This window comes from Xenopus laevis, chromosome 2S (genome assembly GCF_017654675.1).
Source record: "Xenopus laevis strain J_2021 chromosome 2S, Xenopus_laevis_v10.1, whole genome shotgun sequence".
Classification (NCBI taxonomy): domain Eukaryota; kingdom Metazoa; phylum Chordata; class Amphibia; order Anura; family Pipidae; genus Xenopus; species Xenopus laevis.
Window position 1 is genome coordinate 98,063,957 of NC_054374.1, and position 22,280 is coordinate 98,086,236.

A 22,280-nucleotide genomic window follows, 5' to 3' on the forward strand; every position below is an offset into this window, starting at 1 on the left:
GTTGCTCCCAGTGGCCTCAAAGCAGGTGATTATTTTTGAATTCCAGGCTTGAGGCAAGTTTTGGTTGTATAAAAACCAGGTGCACTGCCAAACAGACCCTCAATGTAGGTTGACAATCCACATAGGGGCTACCAAATGGCCAATCACAGCACTTTTTTGACACCCCAAGAACATTTTTTATGCTAGCGTTGCTCTCCAACTCCTTTTACTTCTGAACGTTGCTCACGGGTTCAAAAGGTTGGGGATCCCTGTTAGGGTAAGGTCACAATGGGCGTTTCAGGGAGATTTAGTCGCCTGGCGACTAATCGCCTTGTCTTTTCAGTGAAAAATCTCTTCGGGGAGATTGGTCTCCGTAAAGATGAGGCAAATAGTTAGTTATTGTCATACAGTAAGAATTGAAATTAAGAGATGTTGAAATGTGAAAAGGGAGGTATAAAATATAGGGTTCCCCTTTGCACTGAGCATAGACTTCGTATTAGAGGTTATAGTACCTGCTTAGTAAATGAGGCTCATAGTATCATAGTTACTTTATGGTACAATGCAGAACTTCTGAAATATGATATTATAAATGAGAAAAGGTGTGCTCATTTTGTCTAGTGATTCCAGGGTTAAAATTTAAATAACATTTCTTCTGGGTAAAATTACACTTCTTGGCAGTACAGTGTTAGTTTGTTCTGTCTTTTCTTACAGGACAATTAGAAAAGGGTATGTTCCCTGCTTTGGGAAACACCCTGTGGGTGTAGCTATCTGCATAGTTTGTATGTTCTTTCATGTGCATGGCTAAAAATGGCTTAGTGTTTCTTTCATATGCTGGGTCCAGCCAAAATATGAGGTGGAAGAATTTTTGTTTCTGTTGATTGCATTCCAGATACATACCTCCCAACATTTTGGAAGTAAAAAGAGGGACAAAAAAATTTTTCCCGCACGTAGCGCAGCAATTTTTTGACCACACCCCTTTCTGTGGCCACACCCCCTAATTACCATGTTTGTTTTACAAAATTTGGCAGGTTATGAAAGCTTGAAAATATTTCTCCTTATCTAAACTGTGTTTTTGTGTCTCAAAATTGTTACAAAGTATCTTAATTGCTCCTGTTACCTGTTCTGGGCTCTCTGCTAAAAGCCAATTAAGTGAGAAACTTTGTTTCTTTTTCCGGCTGTTCAGTGCAGAGAAAATAGGGATTTTCCAGTACAAATGAAGGACTGCGGGTTGAGCTTTCAAAAGAGGGACTGTCCCTCCGAAAAAGGGACAGTTGGGAGGTATGAAGATATAACCACCACCCTAACATGAGAAACTTAAATCTGATCGATCAGTAGTCTATACAAACATATCCTAAATAGGTTTTGCAAATATTAAAGGAAACTCATATATTTTTTGTAATGCTATTTAAGCTTTAAAGGTGGATTATATGCTTTTGTTTTGTGCTTTTCAGGCATACTGGTGCAGTCAGAAGGTGTTTTTTTTAGAAGTCCCCTTACAGAACATTTGCATATCTCTAAGTGTGCCAGTGACAGGCTGCATTTAGCATGATATACTAGAGCTGTGCCCTAGAAAGCTTCCCTGTGCTATGGGTCTGAAATGCTAAAGAAACTTATAATGCACTATAGTAGGTTAGTGCCCATATGGAACGCAGCTGACCTTGCCCTTCCTCTAGCACATTGATGGCCAACTGGTGGCCCGTGGGCTGCATCTGGCCTGACTGCTGTGTCTATTTACCTTTTGTAAACTTTAAAATGTATCAGTACTGAGATTAACTGGCCCCTGCATTGTTTACACCTCACATACAGACAGTAGGCTCCTACATTGTTCACACCTTTAACACCTCTTTCGTTCACACCTGTAAAGCCCTGTACTGTTCACACTGCAGAACAAGACTGAAAGTGCCCACATTGTTCACCTGTTCAGACCTCAGTATGAACTGTTCAGCTTTGAGTGGTCCTGATAGGTTTCCCTGTCTCCTGCTGTATTCTGCCTTCCCTATGCTCCCTGTGTGTGCCATACTCTGCCTCCCCTATGCTCCCTGTGTGTGCCATACTCTGCCTGCCCTATGCTCCCTGTGTGTGCCATACTCTGCCTGCCCTATGCTCCCTGTATGTGCCATATTCTGCCTGTCCTATGCTCCCTGTGTGTACCATACTCTGCCTGCCCTATGCTACTTGTGTGTGCCATACTCTGCTTGCCATATGCTCCCTTTATGTGCCATACGCTGCCACATATGAGTGATGAGTGATATCCCTGCAGCGAGCATCAACCATTTGGTTTTTTGGTGTGCTACCAGCATTAATGGTATTTTGGTAACATGGGTGTGGCTTAAAATGGGTGTGTCTTAAAAAACAGGGAGTGGTCAACACTGGCTTTCATTATTGGCCCTCCATCATGTAGGCCAGACATATCCTGGCCCTCGTTATAACAGAAGTTGAACAGCACTGCACTAGAACAAATGGCCATGGTGCAGGAAATCTACTCAGAACTACTAACATCATCGTCATCTATTTGTACAGCATCAGCATGTTAAAAATTGTTTTACAGTACATTCTAATATAACCATGCGGTTGATAAATTCTGTCTGTTGCAAGTGGGTGTATACAATGTTAGGTCTTTTATGAGTTGTTGATCATACCTTGACAACCGTGGTAAAGTCTAAACTAGGTTGGTTGCTTTCTTCTGATGTAGTCTGTAATAGAAGTCAATGAAAATAAGACCAGTGGAATCTGTTGGCACTCAAATCAGATTCCATTGAGACAGTCAAGCCTGAATATTGCTGTAGCACTTGCCACTGGTGGAACACTGGGTCCTTAATCTGCATTACTGACCATGAGCTATGAGAGATAGACTGCATGAATGAGCATTGATGTAAGCAGTGATATCCAGGTGGCTGATCAGTCACTTGCAAGTTCCTTTAAACCCCATTACATAATGGATTTCTTTTCACCACGTCTAACAAGAAAATAAAAACGTATATAATCATAAGTCTTGTGTCTTGTGATTGCAGGGAAACTGAATGAAACAAAATAGCCAAAAAAAAGAGCACTGCCCTTTCTTATGCTATAATACGTTTTACATACAAAGTCCAGGCACTTTGCATTTTGATTGTATTGTTCATCCATTTGCTGTAGTTGATCTTGGAAGAGAAAGTTCTGTGATGGGTGTTAACTGGTACCATGAGTGAAAATATAAAATATTAGTTTGTGGACTTTTTTTAACCTCTTTTCCCCTAATAAAGTTGTAAAGTAAATTGTATTGCTGGGTACATTACAATGAACTATTATAGAGAAAGATCAGTATAAAATCAATTTAATATGCATTGTTACTAAACAGGTTTGGTTTGTTATAAGCTTTGTTTCTGCCAGACATTGATCAACATTATGAAAAGGCCTAAAACATCTAATGTGTTCCTTGGCCTCTCACCAGGAACATCGGGAGCTACTATTAATTTCATTTAGTACAACAGGAAAGTTTCAGTTTTAGTGTAACACACTGGGGCAGATTTATCAAGGGTCGAATTTCGAGGGTTAAAAACCCCTCAAATTCGACCCTCAAAGTAAAATCCTTCGAATTCGAATATCGAATTTGAAGGATTTTAGCACAAAAGGTTTGAACGATTTTAAGCGATCGATCAAATGATTTTTATTTGATCATAATATATATATCTACAATGTCCCCATAGGCTAACATTCAATTCGGTAGCTTTTATTTGGCAAAGTATTGAGTCGAAGCATTTTTTAAAGAGACAGTACTTCGATTATCGAATGGTCAAACGATTTTTACTTCGAATCGTTCGAATCATCTGATTCGATCGAATTTGACCAATTCGATGGTCGAAGTACCCAAAAAATTACTTCAAAATTCGAATATTTTTGGATTCAAACTATTCACTCAAGCTTAGTAAATCTGCCCCACTGTGTTTGTCATCATTATGCCCTTTTATGTTCATTCCTGATTTTTTTTTTTACTATGGCATTATACAAAAATGAGATGAAGATCTGGGTCTTGTGCCACTGGCTAGATGGTGGACACCCCTGAGTTGTATATTGTGATAAAGTTGATATTAAAAGGAAGTGGACATGGTGGGGTGGAATAGGGTATGAAATGGGCTATTCACTCTATACTAGCTGGTAGCAGGTAACAAATAAACTTGTTTAACCAGGAATGGATCGTTATCTCATTCCCATATAGCTACTGCAAGAGTCTAGGTCTCTCTCCATTGTGGTGGCCATACACGTAGAGATCGTAGAGATTTCACCAAATGAGTGGATCTTTCCCTGATATTCCCACATTGAGGCATGTGATATTGCACTGATCCAATCGTGGGCCCTAGGGCCCAACGATCAGATCATAATGTAGGCAATATGGGCGGTCAGATCGCAGGGCTGCATCAACAAACAGATGCGTCCACGATCCAACAGGATTTTTAACCCTGCCAGATCGACATGTGGCCTACTTTTGGCCAGATATCGTTCAGAGAAATCCGTTGCAGGGCCGCACGCACGGCCGATAAGCTGCCAACTCGGTCTGTCAGACGATTTTATCAGCCCGTGTATGGCCACCTTTAGGAAGATTTAGAAACACTTGTGTTTTATCCTAATACTAAAATGAACTGGCTTTGAGATTGTAAGATTTTTAGTGGACAGGGCCCCCTTAGCCTTGTATTGGTTGTTGGTTGTATTTTGTATGTATGTTAAAAGGGGCTGTTCACATTCAAACACTTTTTCCAGCTCAGTTGGTTTCAGATAAATCACCAGAAATAAAGACTTTTTCCAATTACTTTCTGTTTTTTTGTGACTATTTTTCTAATATTGAAGTGTAAAGTTTCATTTTTCACCTTCTAAAGCAGCTCTGGGGGGGTGGGCGTGCTGACTCCTTAACTGTTCTGCTGAGCAGTTTCATTAAAGACAGCTGTTAGAATTACATAGTTACATAGTTAAATTGGGTTGAAAAAAGACAAAGTCCATCAAGTTCAACCCCTCCAAATGAAAACCCAGCATCCATACACACACCCCTCCCTACTAAATTGATACAATAGTTGCTAATATTCCACTTCGCGAACATCGGCTGTTCGCGTCCGCCGCAAGTTCGCGAACGTCGCGCGACGTTCGCCAATAGGCGTTCGCGTCAAAATCGTTCGACCATTCGACCATTCGATCGCTAAAATCGAAGGATTTTCGTTCGAATCGAACGATCGAAGCCATTGGATTGAATGAAATCATTCGATCGAATGGCTTCGATCGTTCGATTCGAACGAAAATCGTTCGGTCGAACGATTAAAATCCTTCGATCGTTCGAATCGAACGATTTTCAGATGTTCGAAGTTCGCAAACTGTTCGCGAACTGTTCGCATTTTTTGCCGGTGTTCGCGAACGGCGTTCGCGAACACATTATCGGCGGTTCGCTACATCCCTATTTAAGTGTATATACCCATTTATTGTACAGCTCTGCAGAATATTGTATAGCTTTCTAAACACGTGATAATAATACTAATAATACTAATAAACTTCAATGAAATGAAACAAAATCTGAAAATATGAGAGTGGAATTGTCAATGGCATAGTGTTTGTCTAATACGTCAAAGTTTATGTTTGATAGGACTGTTCCTATCATTTTATTTGTGATTTTCATTTGTCCAATGGAAACATGAAGATGTGAGAACTAGAGCAACAAGGCTAGCCTACTGTGCTAAGAACAATTCTGCAGAAACACAAGTACAAAGTGAATGTTTTCAAAACCAGAGTTCCAAAACAGATAATGTATAATAATAATAATTTTCATAATAACATAAATCTCTCGATAAGGTGTTTTTCAGCCTGATCTCCACTCAGGCTGATGCTATCGATGAAGGTTAACTCTTGATTACTTGCTTAAGTCTGTGTTTAAGGTTGTACGGTCTGCTTTTCTTCACCTTTGTTTTGTAGGCAAGAGGAGAGACGTGCACAGATTAAGGATGTGTAGGAAAAGCAGAGCTCACCCTCTTGTAGCGTAGCGTCTCCCTGTTGGTCGTTGCTCTCACAGGAATCTGGCTACATCGGTCTGGAAATTACCATGCATCAGAATTACCCGCAGTCCGGCGCTGATCTATCTATCAAACGGAGTAGCTGCTTTGCTTTTTCAAATGTGGCTTTATTAAACACACTGTGTGATTACGTTGGCAGTGGGTATGCAGTGAAACTCCATGTAGCTGTACTCAGGCTTGATGCTATCGCTGAAGGTCAACTCTTGATTGCTTGCTTAAGTCTGTGTTTAAGGTCAAAGTCACAAGTCGTATGGTCTGATTTTCTTCTCCTTTGTTTTGTAGGCAGGAGGAGAGAAGTGGACCATAAACAACATGTGACTTTGCGCTAAACCCTTTTAGCTGATTCATAAAAACACAGTGAGGGAAAAAACATGAAATTAACCTGCGCCCCATTGTCCTTAGGGTTTGCTCCTTCTGGTTTTATAATATGTTTTAAGGATTTCAAGATGCTGCACATATATCCAGAGAGAGGAATTTTTATGTTCTCGGATAACATTTGTGGCACTGTTCAGATTAGAGTCCCTCTTCAGTATCACTGGCATTCCTACTGCTGATGTTAATAAGCATTTTGGGTTTTATAAGAATTTGCAGCAAGCAGCCCTTTGTGACATAATCTAAGCCTCACACCCACATTTATATTTAATCTCTGCAGGAAAGTCTAAGCACCCGACTCTTCCCCTGAGGCAAGTTCATTTTTATTGTTGACTTAAAGCACTTCATTTGCCAGAAACCAGTGGGTTGACTCCTTTTGATTCACACAGGCATCAGCTTTTCTTTCTTTGTTCTTTTTTGTTTGTGTGGAGAGGGTGCATCCTTATGGCTTTCCAGTTGTTTTCAAAATAAACTGTCCTAGAAAGCAATTACCATACCTGAGAGCTCACAGAGTGTGTGTGGGTTATACAGTGCCTAGCTGCCTCTTACGTGAACTCTGCACGGGTTGATAGGAGCCTTCCATTCAGACAATGAAAGCAGAAAGAGCATCCCTACTTTCAGGTAGGTAGAATCATGTGTAGAATCATTAGGTACATTTATAGATGTACCTAATAAATGCAATGAAACAGCAGTTGGAAACATATAGCCATATCCAAACTCTATGGTAATTGTGCTAATGTCCATTGCAGATGTGGTTAATGCAGTCTATTCATCTTTTTTGTTAAAGAATACTGGATGTTTTTGAGGTGCTTCATGCCTCAGCAGCTTCCAGCTATAGACTGAGTGCATTAATATAGCCCCTAAAACTACAGATATGTAGCTATTAGATCTCATGCAGAATCACCTCCGTCTGCAAGGCAAGAAATGTTGATACTTGCTATATAATCCATTTGAGTAAAATGGATGTATGAGTCTGCATCCATAATAGTAATAGGGTTCAGAGTTTTATATTACTGAAGCCGGCATTAAATGGCAACATTAGTCCATGTGAGCTAAACCGTCCTAAAGCCCTCCGTGCAATGCCTAGTCATGTGTATCACTCCTGAGAGAGACTTGGCAGTCTGTTTATCAGTGGTTCTTGATGCTCTTATTACATATGCTTGTTACATTGACCTTTTTAGAGAGATACACTGTAACGTTACTGCATGTGTCACTTTAGTGCACAAATATTTGATACAAGTGCAGAAGGATGTTGGCAACAAAGAGAGGCATGTATGAAAGTGCACAGGAACAGAGTATTCTACTTAGTTCATTTTAAAGAATGTTATTTAATAGTAAAGCTGGAGTTAAATTAAACATTGTATTCTGTGAACAGCGTGTGGATGAGTTCGGAGATAAGAAATCATACGTTTCTGTTATGTCCACGGCATTCAGAATGCTCCCAGGCATGTAACCAAAGACTTGAGCTGAGTTGTAGGCTGGGACATAGGAATGGAGAATTTAATTGTAAATATGAGGAAAAGTGTATGTGTAAATATAGCGACAGTATGACTAGTTAGTAACTAAGACTGTGGTTGCCTTATTGCATTGTAGTTTGGAAATTCACCATAATCTGGTAGATTGCTGATTTCCAGTTATCAATAAAAACGTATATTAAACAAAAATTAAGAGATAAACTGGGAATGTAATTAAAGTCGCAAAGAGCAAAACAATTCTCACCAATAAGAATAAAAATTCACATCTCGCAATGTAATTTCGTTCCTTAAACTGTTATTGCATTGTGAATTGTAATTGCGCATTGCGAATTGTAATTGCGCACTTTTAAGAATTGCTTGAAGGTGTCGTAATGTTTTGGAGCAAACATAACGACTTTTTCAGTAAGAAGTTTTATTACATTGACTGCGCATTGGCGCAAACTATAAAATTCGCAAACGGTCTTCCATTGTCGGAAGTGGTTGCTAAATAGTTTCTGTGTTCGCAAAAGCTTTGTTAAATTTGCGTAAAGCTAATTTGTTCGCACAAAGGCATAACTTTTCACATTGCAAATAGTTTTTCCATTACCGACTTTTATTACATTCCCCCTGTACTGTGTAATCTGTGCACCGATGAACATATGGGAGATTGTTTGGTCTGACTTAGACACAAATCATTTATCATTAATAGCTCAAATCCCTGAATAACAGGCAAAAATGTTCCTAACAAATCAGTGCTCCCTAATAACCTTTAGCATTATCCCAAATGCAGCATAAATGCTTGGGTTGTAGTATGGTCGGAAATTAGTCTTCTGGACACTACTGATGGAATGATTGGCTGCTTGCAAGCTGAATCCCAAGTACCATGACTACCTTGTGTCTCACATCTTCCCACAATGACTTTGAAAAATTAGATATGGAAGTCCCACTGGTTCCACTGATGAGAAAATAGCAATTAAAACATTTGTTTTAAAATCTACATCTTGTCCACATATTGCTCTTTTAAGCTCCAGCAAAAATGTGTAAAATGTAATACATGTATAAAGCTGTGCTGTGCTCTGAGTATGCTATTCATAACAGCACAGAATTTAAATGTGTTACATAAACAAAAATGTTATTGGAAATGACTGCAAAACATAAAGAATGCTGTTTTGCCAACATACTGTTCTTAATGTAGAGCTGAATCTCATCCTTGGTGTGTATATACATAATCCAAGACACTGTCCCCCAACAAAGGACACTTACATTCTTTAAAATCATCCAACTCAATGAAGTCTGTTAATATCTTAGTTCAGTAAACTTGCGAAGGTGTAGTTAAAAACTTGTATAAGACAGATATCTGTCCCATTCCTATGCAAGTATACTACACCTGTCAGTTTCAGTCTTTACATTCAGCATCGAATCAGCAATAAAACATTGTTTGTGTTTCCATGTGCTATGTGAAAAGTGGGACATACATTGTATTATAAATGTATCTCTTTCTGTCCTGATCAAAGGACAAAAAATTTGAATAAGTAAAAAAAAAGTCTAAAAAGAAAGAACAATTGTGTCTTCGTTGGAAGACGTACACCATCATGTACATCATACTTAATGAATATGTTGCTCAACTCTACAGAGCACGTCAGACTAAAAGGTAATGAAAATATTGCTCTACTCTACATTGTACGTCATACTAAAAGTTAGTGAAAATGTTTCTTTCATGGCTGTTCCTTTTGATGATAACTTGATGACAGGAGCTCTTATTAACTTCCATAGTTAAATGCGCACAAGCCTCAATGTTAAGGAAAAAGCTGCTCCCTTCACACCTAAACTACAAGGGTTTTAGTAAAATGTGTAACAGCGACACCCCTAAATTAACAAGCGTAGTTAATGAAAATGTCATTTAAATTCAAGATGTTATGCTTGTATAAAGTAAGAGTTATCACAGTGGGGTAGCTGCAAAGAAACTCCTTTAAAGTGAACCTTTTTATATGGTAAATATGCCTGTAAGGTTAGTTTCACAATCTCACTGAGAACAATGAAGGTTTCCGTCCCAGACCAACCCTGTAAAATTTGTGCCTGCATCTGAGGTTGCCCTCCCTTTCCTGTCTGTCTCTGATTCAGCTTCTACTTCTTAAAAAACTTCAGTTATCTGTGTGCTGCCCTGGAATCCTCTGTGGGGTTCTGCTGCTCACATGGTATCAGCAATAGAGGCTGACAGGGAGAATAACATATGCCAAATCATATGGCAAATGCAGACTTTTGTTGCCCCTTGTGGCTGCTAGTGCTATTATTATTATAATAATTATAATAATAATAATAGCTGTTTCAGTCTGTGTAATATCAGTGCTATTTTTGGTATCCATGTTTTCATGAATATTGCATTATAGAACAGGATTGACCAGCCTGCAGTATTCTAGCTTTTGAAAACTTAATATCAGAGCACTTTCCACATCTCCTAATAAAACTCTGGCTGACACTGGCTGGCAGCTGTAGTTGAGAATTTGGGGGCTGCAGTGTACCCATTACTGATAATATGTTTCAGATTAGAATGAGATCAGATAAACTCTCTATACTGGGGCATAACTCTTTACATTTCAAACAATTGGTATCTGAATCAGAACCTAAGGCACTGTTATTTTGCTTCCAGTGAATGAAACAACACAATGCCTGTTTGACACTGATACTCGCTTGTCACTGGGAGTATGCATATTGCTCTATAGGACATACAGTAGGTGACTGTGGCCAGCATCACCCCTTAAGCGCCTCTTCTCCAGCGTGAACATCCCCAATTTGGCCAGTCTTTCTTCATAGCTAAGATTTTCCATACCTTTTACCAGCTTAGTTATCCTCTCTGCACCCTCTCTAATACAATAACGTCCTGTTTGAGAGATGGAGACCAAAACTGTACGGCATATTCTAGATGGGGCCTTACCAGTGCTCTATAAGCAGAATTACCGCTTCCTGCCGTGAATCTATGCCCCTTTTAATACAGCTCAAGACCTTATTTGCCTTTGATGCTTCTAACTGGCATTGCTTGCTACAGCCAAGTTTATCATCTACAAGGACTCCAAGGTCCTTTTCCATAATGGATTTGCCTAGTGCAGTCCCATTAAGGGTATAAGTGGCTTGGATATTTTTACATCCCAGGTGTATGATTTTACATTCATCAACATTAAATCTCATCTACCACTTAGCTGCCCATATTGCCAGTTTGTCAAGAAGCCATCTATAAACTGCCTCAAGACATCTCAGCTGAGAACCATCAACCTGTTTACATCAATATGTGTACACAAATATCCCCCAGAAAAAAGGAGACAGAAAGCGACAGAGACTTGATCAGAGGGTGATGAGGAATGACCAGCAGCTTGGAGTACTAACGAGTGTTGTTTTTTAGTAACAGCTGAAAAGATATAGGATGAAGCCGCAGAGATACTGTATACACAATTCTTTTCCTGGAATTTGTGCCATTTGCTGAACACAGATGAGTTCAAAGCACACAGAAAAAGATTTGTATAGGAAAAGGAGCCTTGTCTTTATGGGTAATATTACCTTTTTGCACACAGAAGGTTTTATTGTAGAACCAGTGATCTGTTGAAATGTTATCTAGAGGAATGTTAAGCTAACTGTATTAATACATACTGGATGTCTTGCACTGATGCACGAGTTGTGAGCAGTTATTTCCTCTGTACTTTTGAAAACATCTGTACAGTGCTTAGCAACATCATAAATACTTTGTCTTCAAACATTGCTCTATATTGGTCCCTTATTTTGGTATTTGTGCTTCCCATGCTGTAATGGCCTACATTTGTACCAGCCCAGCCTGCCTTTTACTCCATTAGTGAAGCTATGCCATTGTCTGTACTTCTGCTGCATTATGTCTTATTTATAATTTGGATTCTTTATTTTTTTTTATTTAAGTGCTGCCAAGTGTTTTTGTTATTAATATTGTAGAGAGGAAGATTAAATTTAGTTTTAATAATCATGCACAGCTGTCCTATATTTTTAATATTACTCACTAATGCATTTAATATCGTCAGTTGTCATAACTTTGTAGTAGTCCTTCATGTCATGGTTTTCAATTTAGATGCTACTTAAGCTGGCCATAGATGCAAAGATCCGATCGTACGAATCATCATCCGATCGGACTTTCCCATCTCCCGACCCGCCACTAACCATTCAGATCAAAGTCTTACCAGTCAGATTAGTTAAAGAACAGATCAGCAATGTTCTGCCCCTGACAGCAATCGTATGATATCTATGTCCAACCAAAGCTAGTGACAGTCTCCCACTGAAAATCGTACGATCGGCAATACACGCAGAGATATTATCGGCAGCTGACAGAAATTTTCTAACCTGTCCGATCGATCAAACGACCGATCTCCGCCATACGAAAAATGTCGGGACTCTCCACACACGGTTCGAAAATCATACGAATCCTCGATTCGTACGATCAGATCTTTGCGTCTATGGCCAGCTTTAGTCTTCTGTAAATGTGACATTTTTAATTAGACTGCAGCTTTTACCATGAGTTACACAGATACATGTCCTCCCTGAGCTGCCATAATTACTAGGGTAAGCTACATCATTTCATTCTAAATAGTTAGCAGTGAGGTTTACAAGCCTATATAATATGTGTTAGTGTAATAGTCCTGGTTTGTTCTATTTCCTTTCACAGAATAGTTAAAAGGCATGTAGAACTTCTGTATGACTTCTGAACTTCTATTTATGTTTGAATTAATTACTTACAGTTTTTGGAGACCTTAAATCTGGCACATGCAGACATTATGCCTGTACTATACACATGTCAGCATCAGTAATAAACTCTTCCCTTGGGCCTCCCATCACCTGAAAACAGTAATATATATGGTACGTATATATTGGGTTCCATTTACTGAAGTTCATAAAAAAATGTCTGTAAATTATCACTTAGGAATATTCTTGCAACAAAATTTAAGCCGCTTGCATGTTTACTTAAAAGCAATGAGACAAATGTGTCTTACCATAAGTTAGGCAAGCATAGCAGTTCATTTCAGCTTTATTTCTAGCGAATTGCAAGTTTCTTGGCAACCATTTAGGTTAACTGCAGAATTTGCTTTAAATCTTGCATCACTGCCAAAAGCCACATTAATGGATATATATATATATATATGAATGAGTTTATATAAAATAGTATTTATTACCAGTATAATGTATTGTTAAATATATTTATGGCCAATTAAGTACTATCAGGAATAAATTATTCACAAAAAAATACATTTATAAGTATCATTCTTCCCCAGTGAAATCACTAATTTTCGCTGCTGTTTAAAAAACTGACTATACTCCTCTTTTACTATACAGTCTTTTTTTCACATAACAGCATTTTCAGGGTCACTTTAGTAAACTGATGCCATGGTGTCTTAAAGGGCAAATTCACTTACATCTTTTAGTAAAAGAGGTCACTTTTTTTCCCTTTGCAGGTTTTTAATAAAGGGGGTGAGAACAGGTTGGCTGTAAGGTGGCACAATACCCAGAATTAACTGATCTGTCCTACATGTCAGATATCCTAATTGGTACGACGTGATTAGTCTTAATGGGGCCTTGAAGTTTGCTATCACCATATCATTGGTGCAGTCATTGGTTTTTTTTGGAAAGAAAAGCCTTGCATAATATTTATTGTTTTTTGATCTCAGAATCAGTTAGTAAAATGCTCCATCAAGTGCTTGTTTGAATGCAAAATTACCTTAAAATGAGCAGTCTTCCCACTGTATGAATTCGCTGAAAAGTCTACTGAGTTCTTCTGTTTCATTAGAAGAATATTAACAGCATACAGTGCAGTTAGAAATAGTTAAAGCAGTAATAATAACAAATGGCAACTGTCATACACATGACACTCCCTCACTAAGGGGGTTATTTATTAAGGTCCGAATATCCGAACCTCGAATAATTAGTGGTTTTTGGAGGAAAAATAAAACGACACATTTTTCGAGATTTATTAAAGTACAATGGTCTAAAAACTCCAAATCCGAAATCCGCATCTAAAAGCTCTCGAGGTCCTGTATAAGTCAATGGGGAATGTCCCAGTGTCTGCGCTGATGTCCGTACTGATATCCTATGAGTTTGTGGTTTCTGAGCAAAAATCTCCGAAAGCTACGATTGTTTGCCCGACCCTATTTTATCGGCTTTTTTCTTCATAAATAAGGTCCATTCGGGCAATCGGAGTTGCTTGGATTTCTAACTTAGAAATACTCAGATAAATTCGGACCTTGATAAATAACCCCCTTGATGTCTTTGGGCATCTTCACTGAACTTTGGCTCACACCATATTCATACAGTCTTTCTTCATTAACCTCCCTGAAAGCTAACATATTTGCTTTGGCTTGTCCTAGGTATTTTCATTAGAGCCAATGTCATGAAACTTATACATTTGCAAACACTTCATTCATGATTAGTGTTCATGTCTCTGAAGAGTTGAATTTTGTTGGCCTTACAAAGTGCCAACAAACAATAAACTTTAATAATAATTATGTAGTACTATAAAAAATGTATTCAGTGTACTAATGTATAGATATCTGTACTATGGCACTGTAACACACTGAGTTCTTCATAATATACAGCTTCCTTATTTTTGAGATTATAAAGTGTGTTTTAGGAATTCAGTAGTATATCCTGATGCATTAATATTATAACTATGAGATCCTGAAGAAGGGTGGGTGCCAGATATGGGCTACTACTCTTGTGATTAGAGGGGAATTTGGTCCTACACAGGGAAGAATTAACTGCAGGTGGGGCTTAGGGGAGTGGAGGAACATGTGTAAGAAGTAAGAATGAGGAGGAGTGGAGGAGAATTAATAAAGAAGCAAAGCCTAAAGGTGGCCATACACGGGCAGATAAAGCTGCCGATATCGGTCGTTTGGACCGATTTGACAGCTTATCTGCCCGTGTATGGGGGCTTCCGACGGGTCTTCCCGATCGATATCTGGCCACAATATCGATCGGGAAGGTTGGATTTTTACCCGACCGACCCGTCGGAGCCGCTTGGCGCATCGTAATTCGATCGTTCGGCCATACGGCCGAACGTTCGAATTACCCCCGATATAGCCATGCAGTTTAGTGGCATATCGGGGAAAGATCCGCTCGTTTGGCGATGTCGCCAAACGAGCGGATCTTGGAGTCTATGGCCACCTTAAGGTTGATGTCACATGGAGTATGCATGTGCCTGTCTGGGACAACCATAAGAGATCCCTGGAAAAGCAGTGAAGATAATGTCTTGGTGTTCACAAAGAAAATAACCTGGGCCAGTGCTTAAAACGTGACACACCGCCCAGTGAATTTTACTGGATTATTATTGATTTCAATTGCCTACATTTAATTTTGTGCTGCTGGAATGCAAAGTAGACAAAGAAGACGGTGCAGTAAATGAGCACAGCCACATTTCCGCTGGGTGTTATCTGTGAGTGCATGACATATACTTATATGCATCTGAATGACAAATGAGCACTTTCCTTCCTTAACCACTCTGAGAAGGATCCATTTTGCATATGTCGTGCTTCATTTCAAAGGCATTTCCTTGGCTTTGTATGTGCAAATGCTCGATAACCCTTTCACATGGACATTACATTTTCCTACTCACAAATTGTACTCTGCATTCTGAAATAGGTGTTCTATGCAAAACTGGACCAAATCTTTGTGACCAAATATTCCCAAGTCTTCACTTCTCTTGCACATCAGTAGGTCAATGGGCTGTTCCTTTATGATCAATCCCATCAGATTGATTGAAACTGAATCAGATAAGATATTTGAAATTGTTTGCCATGGTGCAAAGCAGAGGAATCTTGCTAATTGGATTAACGGCTCTGCCTTGTAGGATTCTGGTTTTAGACATGTCATACCTCGCAGATTTTTATCTTCTGGCAGCAACTAACATTTTCTTGTTATATTCCTGAAATAGTTATGTTCTATTAGGGTTTTGGACTGTTTATTCAAAAGGCTGTCTGATATGTAAGAGATACTTGAAGCTGTGTATTTAATTTAATATGGCATTTACAAAACATTTCATAACATATTATATATTTATTTAGCTACTGTAAGATGTTTATAATATTGTATATGTGTGGATACATGGAAGTTTATGGAGTTGTTAAGGGAAAAGTATATACAGGTACAGGATTTGTTATCTGGAAACCTATTACATGATTTTATAGAAGACCTACCCCCAAATGTAATATTTGGCGTTATCGCAGCACGCATTCGCACTTTTGCGAGTATATTTGCGCTAAGCGGAATGCAATATTTTTCGCACAGATATATTACATAAGCACAAAACAGTAGCAAACGCAAAAATAAGATGAGTCGCAATGAAAGATGTTTTCACTGGAAAAAAACTAATAACCATATACCTTTACCACATATAAAAAAAAATGCTGACATGTATCTTTACCACATATAACTTGACCACATTTTTAAATTACATGAAGAATAGCGAAAAAACGTACGCAATGCGAACGGTGGAATTGCTCCACGAATATCTTTCTGCAAAAGTTGTACATACACCTTCTTCTCACAACACTGATAGCAAAGTCACGTGAACACAATTACATTGCGATTAGATTGCGAATAACATTTGCACTGAACAGCGACTACAGACACGACTCGTTAAAAAACCAAGCGCAATATAAGCAATTTGCGATAAGAAGTTTTATTACATTGATAGCGCAACAGCGCAATAGAGCGCAATAACAAATGTTCGCAAAGTGGAGGGAAACGGCGGAAACATGTAGCAGAACAGTCGCAAAGCGAATTATTACATACCCACTCTCGTGCGCAAACTACTCGCAATTCGCTTTGCGAACAGTTTATGTGCGTGATATTACATTTATCCATGAGCCACATTCAAATGTAAAAAGAGCTGGGGAGCAACACAAGCATGAAAAAAGTCCCCAGGGATGTCAGATATGGGCTTTGTTTGGTAGCCCCTATGTGGACTGGCAGCCTACAGAAGGCTCTATTTGGCAGTACATTTGGTTTTTATGCAATCAAAACTTGCCTCCAAGCCTGGAATTCAAAAATAAACACCTACTTTAAGACCACTGGGAGCAACATTCAAGGGGTTGAGGAGCAACATGTGACTCGTGAGCCACTGGTTCGATACCACTGGTATAAATGAATGCCTTTAATCAATGAGCTGCCACAGAAACAAAATTCTGTAACAACTAAACTATTCCTTTTTTCTCTGTAATAATTAAATAGTACCTTGTACTTGATCCAAACTAAGAAGCAATACTTATTGGAGGAAAAAACCAGCCTGTTGTGTTTATTTAATGTTTAAATTATTTTCTAGTATACTTAAGGTATAAAGATTCAAATTATGGAAAGACCCATTATGCGGAAAACCCCAGGTCCCGAGGATTCTGAATAACAGTTCCCATACCTGTATAGTTAAATGTTAAACAGCAATATTATACCATGAAATTTACAACTGGTTTTAGGATACACAGGTATTTTATTTGGTTACCTGGCTCGGAAAACAGATGGGGAAGGTTCCATTTGTTTTAGAAAAGGTGGCAGTTTTACCATCAAGCAGTTCTCCCTTGTATCAGCAGTGCTACTTTCTGCACTTTGGGTTTTTGATCACGTGCAAGAGGCAGAGTCCATCCTGCATCAACCATTACCATGGGCACAAGTGTCTTCCCTAAGCTCAGGTAACTGACAGCAGCACTGAGCATGGGCTGTGAATCAGCAGAAATGAAGATGGGGCTACTAAAGACAGCTTGAGGGCACATAGATCTTCACTGTGGTTGTCATAGGCTGGTACAGAACCTCGGTACATAATGTACAATATTTCTAGACAAAATATTAGTTAAGCTTTAATTCTCCTTTAATGCCACTCAGCATGTTAGCATTTGCACCCCTGGTAATGGTAAACATATACCCTATTTATGTCCATATTTTCGATATTTTGGCTGTTTCCCAAGTTGTACGGCTATTTTAAACATCTTTTGTTATGTGGAATGTAACAACATTATAAAGTTTAGCTCTACAGTTTATTTCCACACAGGAAGTGAAATAAAAGCATCACTGTGCCGACGAGCGCATCCTTGCTCTAAACGCATTTACCAGAATGTCATTTTTTGCTCAGAAATCCATGACTCACATAACAATCCCTGGTCATTTCTCTTCATTTCAAGGCAAACATTTCACTCTGGGTTCTTCCAAGTTTTCTGAGGCGTGTTTAGCAGGACATTTGAATGTCATAATTATTTAGAATTCTTTCGAATTGATTATTTCTTTTTTGGTAGAAATATTTTTTCCAAGGCGAAGCATATTATGCAGTAAAAAAATGCTCTGTAATTTCACTGATACAGCAAGAGGTTTTTTGTGAACTAGGAAAATATCAGGAAAGTGCTGCAGACTAACATTAGGCGCCCACTGTTGCAGGGACAAGCAAGCTGCAGCCATCCCAGTGTTACTGATTTACAATCACTAGCTCCTTCACAGTCATCCGTAGATTGATCCACTATGAGCCCAATCCAGTGAAACAGAGGCTTTTGAATTGTATGGGGCCAACGTTAGGTATGATTACTGTGTTCTAAAACAACACTGAAGATGAATTACAAATCCCCTCTTGAAAAACTTAGGGGCAGACTTACATAGGGTCGAATATCAAGGGTTAATTAACCCTCGATATTCGACTGCTGAATGTAAAATCCTTCGACTTCGAATATCGAACGATTAAATCCTTCGAAACGTTCGATTCGAAGGATTTTAATCCATCGCTCTAACGATTTTTCTTCAACCTAAAAATTGTTAGAAAGCCTATGGGGACCTTCCCCATAGGCTAACATTGCACTTCGGTAGGTTTTAAGTGTCGAAGTAGGGGGTCCAAGTTTTTTTTTAAAGAGACAGTACGACTATCGAATGGTCGAATAGTCAAACGATTTTTAGTTTGAATCGTTCTATTCGAAGTCGTAGTCGGAGGTCGAAGTAGCCAATTCGATGGTCGAAGTAGCCAAAAAAACATTCGAAATTCGAAGTTTTTTTATTCTATTCCTTCACTCAAACTAAGTAAATGGCCCCTTAGCATAGTCATTAATAATAAGCTCTAGAATCATAAGATTTAATACACATTTCATTTATACACTTGTGCATGTATTGTGCATGTTTTTATGGCATAAGGTATTTTTTTTTTTAATTCTTGTATTTTATTTATTTTTTACAAATGGCAGAAATCAAGATATCAACACATACACAGATATTCAACATAACCACATAGATGTAGTCTTAAAAATGTTTTTTCCCTGACTATGTAGGACAGTTTCATTGCAATGTTTTTATAGCATTAATATTGATAGTTCAGGGGCAGTTTTAGAAAACAATGAAAATATGCAGTAAGGTAGTTGGTACACATTGGTATAAGGCATACCTCCCAACTGTCCCGTTTTGAGTGGGATAGTCCCACTTTTGACAGCTCAACCCGCTGTCACGGATTTGTACTGATAAGTCCCGGGTTTCTCTTTGATCTGCTGCACTGAACAACCAGAAACAGATACAAAGTATCTAACTTAATTGTGTCTTGGCAGACAGACCAGAATACATATTTAACATTCTTCTGTAACAGTTTGATAAGATAAGAACTTAGACTCACAGCTTAAAGGGCAAATCACCTTCATTTACAAAACTGTAATAACATATAAAAACCACAGAAATGTGTTCAGACTTTCATAACCTGCCAAATTATATAAAATGAATATAATAATTAGGGGATGTGGCCACAAAAATGGGCGTGACAACGCGCGCCGCATCTTTTTGTCCCTATTTCTGTTTCCTAAATGTTGGGAGGTATGCATAAGGTATTTTAACATGAGTGTTGTATAAATAAAATCGGTATAACATCTTATAGTTCTGGTGCTTATTATCAATAACTCTGCTAAGATTTTCAAGAGGGGTTGTTGTAGTTCATCGTCAGTGTTGTTTTAGCATTGGGGTTGGGACTAGTATTCCCTAATTGAACTGCAGTTCTTATATTTAATGGGTGTTGTAGTTTGTGGTGTTGTTACATGATTACAGTGTTCTCTGATCGCTTAAGGAGTAGAGGGAGCCCAGAGTTCTTTATTGCTTTATCCACTAATACCAACAATCTTTTGATAATTTTTTGATTTGGGGAATTGCAGTTGAACTACTTCAGCTGCAGCTGTGATTTACTGTAGGCCGCAGGCCTGACAACTAGGTGGTAAAAAGAATACTTTGCATAACCAAATAGACCAACACACACGCACATCATGATTGAGTGCTACAGTATCTTATCTATAATTGCCCCACTTCTGTACCAGGACACTACTTTACTTGTTTGGTCAGCAAAAAATCTCCTGTTTTACAACGATTATGCTGTATTTATGTTTTACTACAACAGGCACTAGTAAAAAGGAATAATGATTATAAAGCAAGGATCGGAAGCCTTTGGTTGTTGCTGAATCTCAGCTCCAAGAATCCTTCCCACACACAACAGTACTGGCAACAGGTGGAGAGCTACAGGTTGCAGATTTTGGTTTAGCCCTTAACTCTCACTCTAATCTCCTTACACTAAAGAAAATACACTAATTACAGCTAAGACATGGCTATCCCTGATATAAAGCTTGCCATAACACCCACAGCATAATGTGGTTGGGTCTAGGTAAATGATAAAAATCTCTATTTCAGAGATTCTTTGCTACATGTCAAGTGAATTATATGATATTTGTTTTTGTAACTTCATTTTAGATTCATGTAGAATTGCTCAGTGACAAACCATAATGATTTTTGTATTAACTGCCTTTTACACTGGTCAAGTGTTTTTATTAATTGTGTGGAAAATTACCATTCTATGTACAGTTCAATGTAGAGGCAGTAACCCAGTTGAACATATGGTTCAATACCTGATATCGGGTCTCAGTACAGTTTATGGTGGGTCTCCCTCTTTAGTAAAATTAAATATTCTGCTAAATTAAGGTGCACAATTCTAATCAAATTCTGTCTGGTCGCTAAATGTAATTTGGGACCCCCCAAAAAAGGTTAAGAAACCCTGTAGTAGCATGACCTCATGCCCACAAATCCACTAGAAAAAAAGTTAAGGCACAACATAAAGAATAAGAATAAATACCCTTTTGTGACCAAACTGGAGTGCAGCTAAGGGCCTTATTTATCAAACTCCAAATTTTTCTCATTATTTTAATTAAAAAAGTCAGATCAAACTAGAACATGATTGTACCTTATTTATTTAAATCGTAATTTAATCAGGTCGGGGACAAATAAGAAAAATCGAGTAAAAATCTGAATCTGAATTTTTTTCTGGAGTTTATCCCAAAAAGCCAAAGTTTTTTGGCTTGTTGCCCAAAAGTCTGAAATAGTTGGATTTTCTGGCTAATTCCAGTGAAGACTCATCACGTGAATAAGGAGGCTCAGGTGCTCTGCCTCAAGCCTTCAGCATAAGGGAGCAGACATCTCCATGTCATTTGTAGGGTAGGCACTCAAACAGCAATCCTCCAGGCAGTTGTAGTAAAAATGGTATAATAAATCTGGAAAAATGTGAGGTTTTTTTTTGTCCACTAAAAATTTGGATTTTATAATAAAATGTCGCCTGCATCAAAATCGCTGTTTTGCAATTTTTTTTGCCAGTTTTGCGAATTTCACAGGAAATTTGGGAAAATCGTGGCGAAACGGGACAAATTTGCCCATCACTACCCAAGGGGCTTTTCTATTACATGAAATTGTTTCCATTGTGGTTCATACAATCTCAATGCTTTCACCGTTATCCTTCAAACTGTACCTCTGGGTCTCAGGGACCTTAATGCCATTTATGCAGAATAGCAATATCTAGTGTGTTACTGGTTAAGCAACCTACTGGATGAAACTATTTGGAATTTTGAATTTCCTCACATTTGAATCTTTAAATTGCTTTTGACGTAGGTGGTTACTCTGAATTTGCATTGTTTCAGAAAAGCTTTTTGTTGCTATTTTAAAAATTCTAGTGTTGCCATCTGGAATTAACAATAGGCAGAAGTAGAAAAAATGTGTGCAGACACAAGTGCAGAAGGGACCAAATTTACAGAATCCGCACATAAAATTAAAAAATATTTTTCCTTATAAGGATTTTATATTAAAGTATGCCTTGTGTTTAGGTTTTTTTTCAGACATAGAACAAGTAGTTTGGTTGCATTTTCGTGGGTGGGATGTGCAGAGGCTCCCTTCTTGTGTTTATAAGTTTACACCCACCTCTACCATAACTCTTCCAAACAGGTCTTATTATGTGGTGGATCCCGTGCTCGGGGTGCATATAGCCAACAAAATTGATCACCCAGCAACTAAGAATTATGCTTATTTTACCAATGTGTTGAAGGAGAATGGCAAGATCACCAGAATAGAGAGCAGCTGAGTAACCCAACCTTACATTTTAATAATGTATGTAGAAGACAAGACAGGAGGCAGATGCAGGCCA

At 38.4% G+C, this 22,280-nt stretch overlaps 1 protein-coding gene across 2 annotated transcripts in view; it reads left to right on the top strand.

Annotated features, from left to right (window-relative positions):
- The window catches only part of LOC108708949 (rho GTPase-activating protein 6), a 145,512-nt gene that overhangs the window by 21,635 nt on the left and 101,597 nt on the right, over nt 1-22,280 (top strand). The window contains exon 1 of one of the 2 annotated variants that reach the window (XM_041584185.1): nt 5,458-6,998. The exons of the other annotated variant lie outside the window; for it this stretch is intronic. The gene's annotated coding sequence lies outside the window, so the exon portion shown is untranslated. Of the gene's footprint in view, nt 1-5,457; nt 6,999-22,280 lie in introns of those variants that run through there. 2 annotated transcript variants of the gene reach the window in all.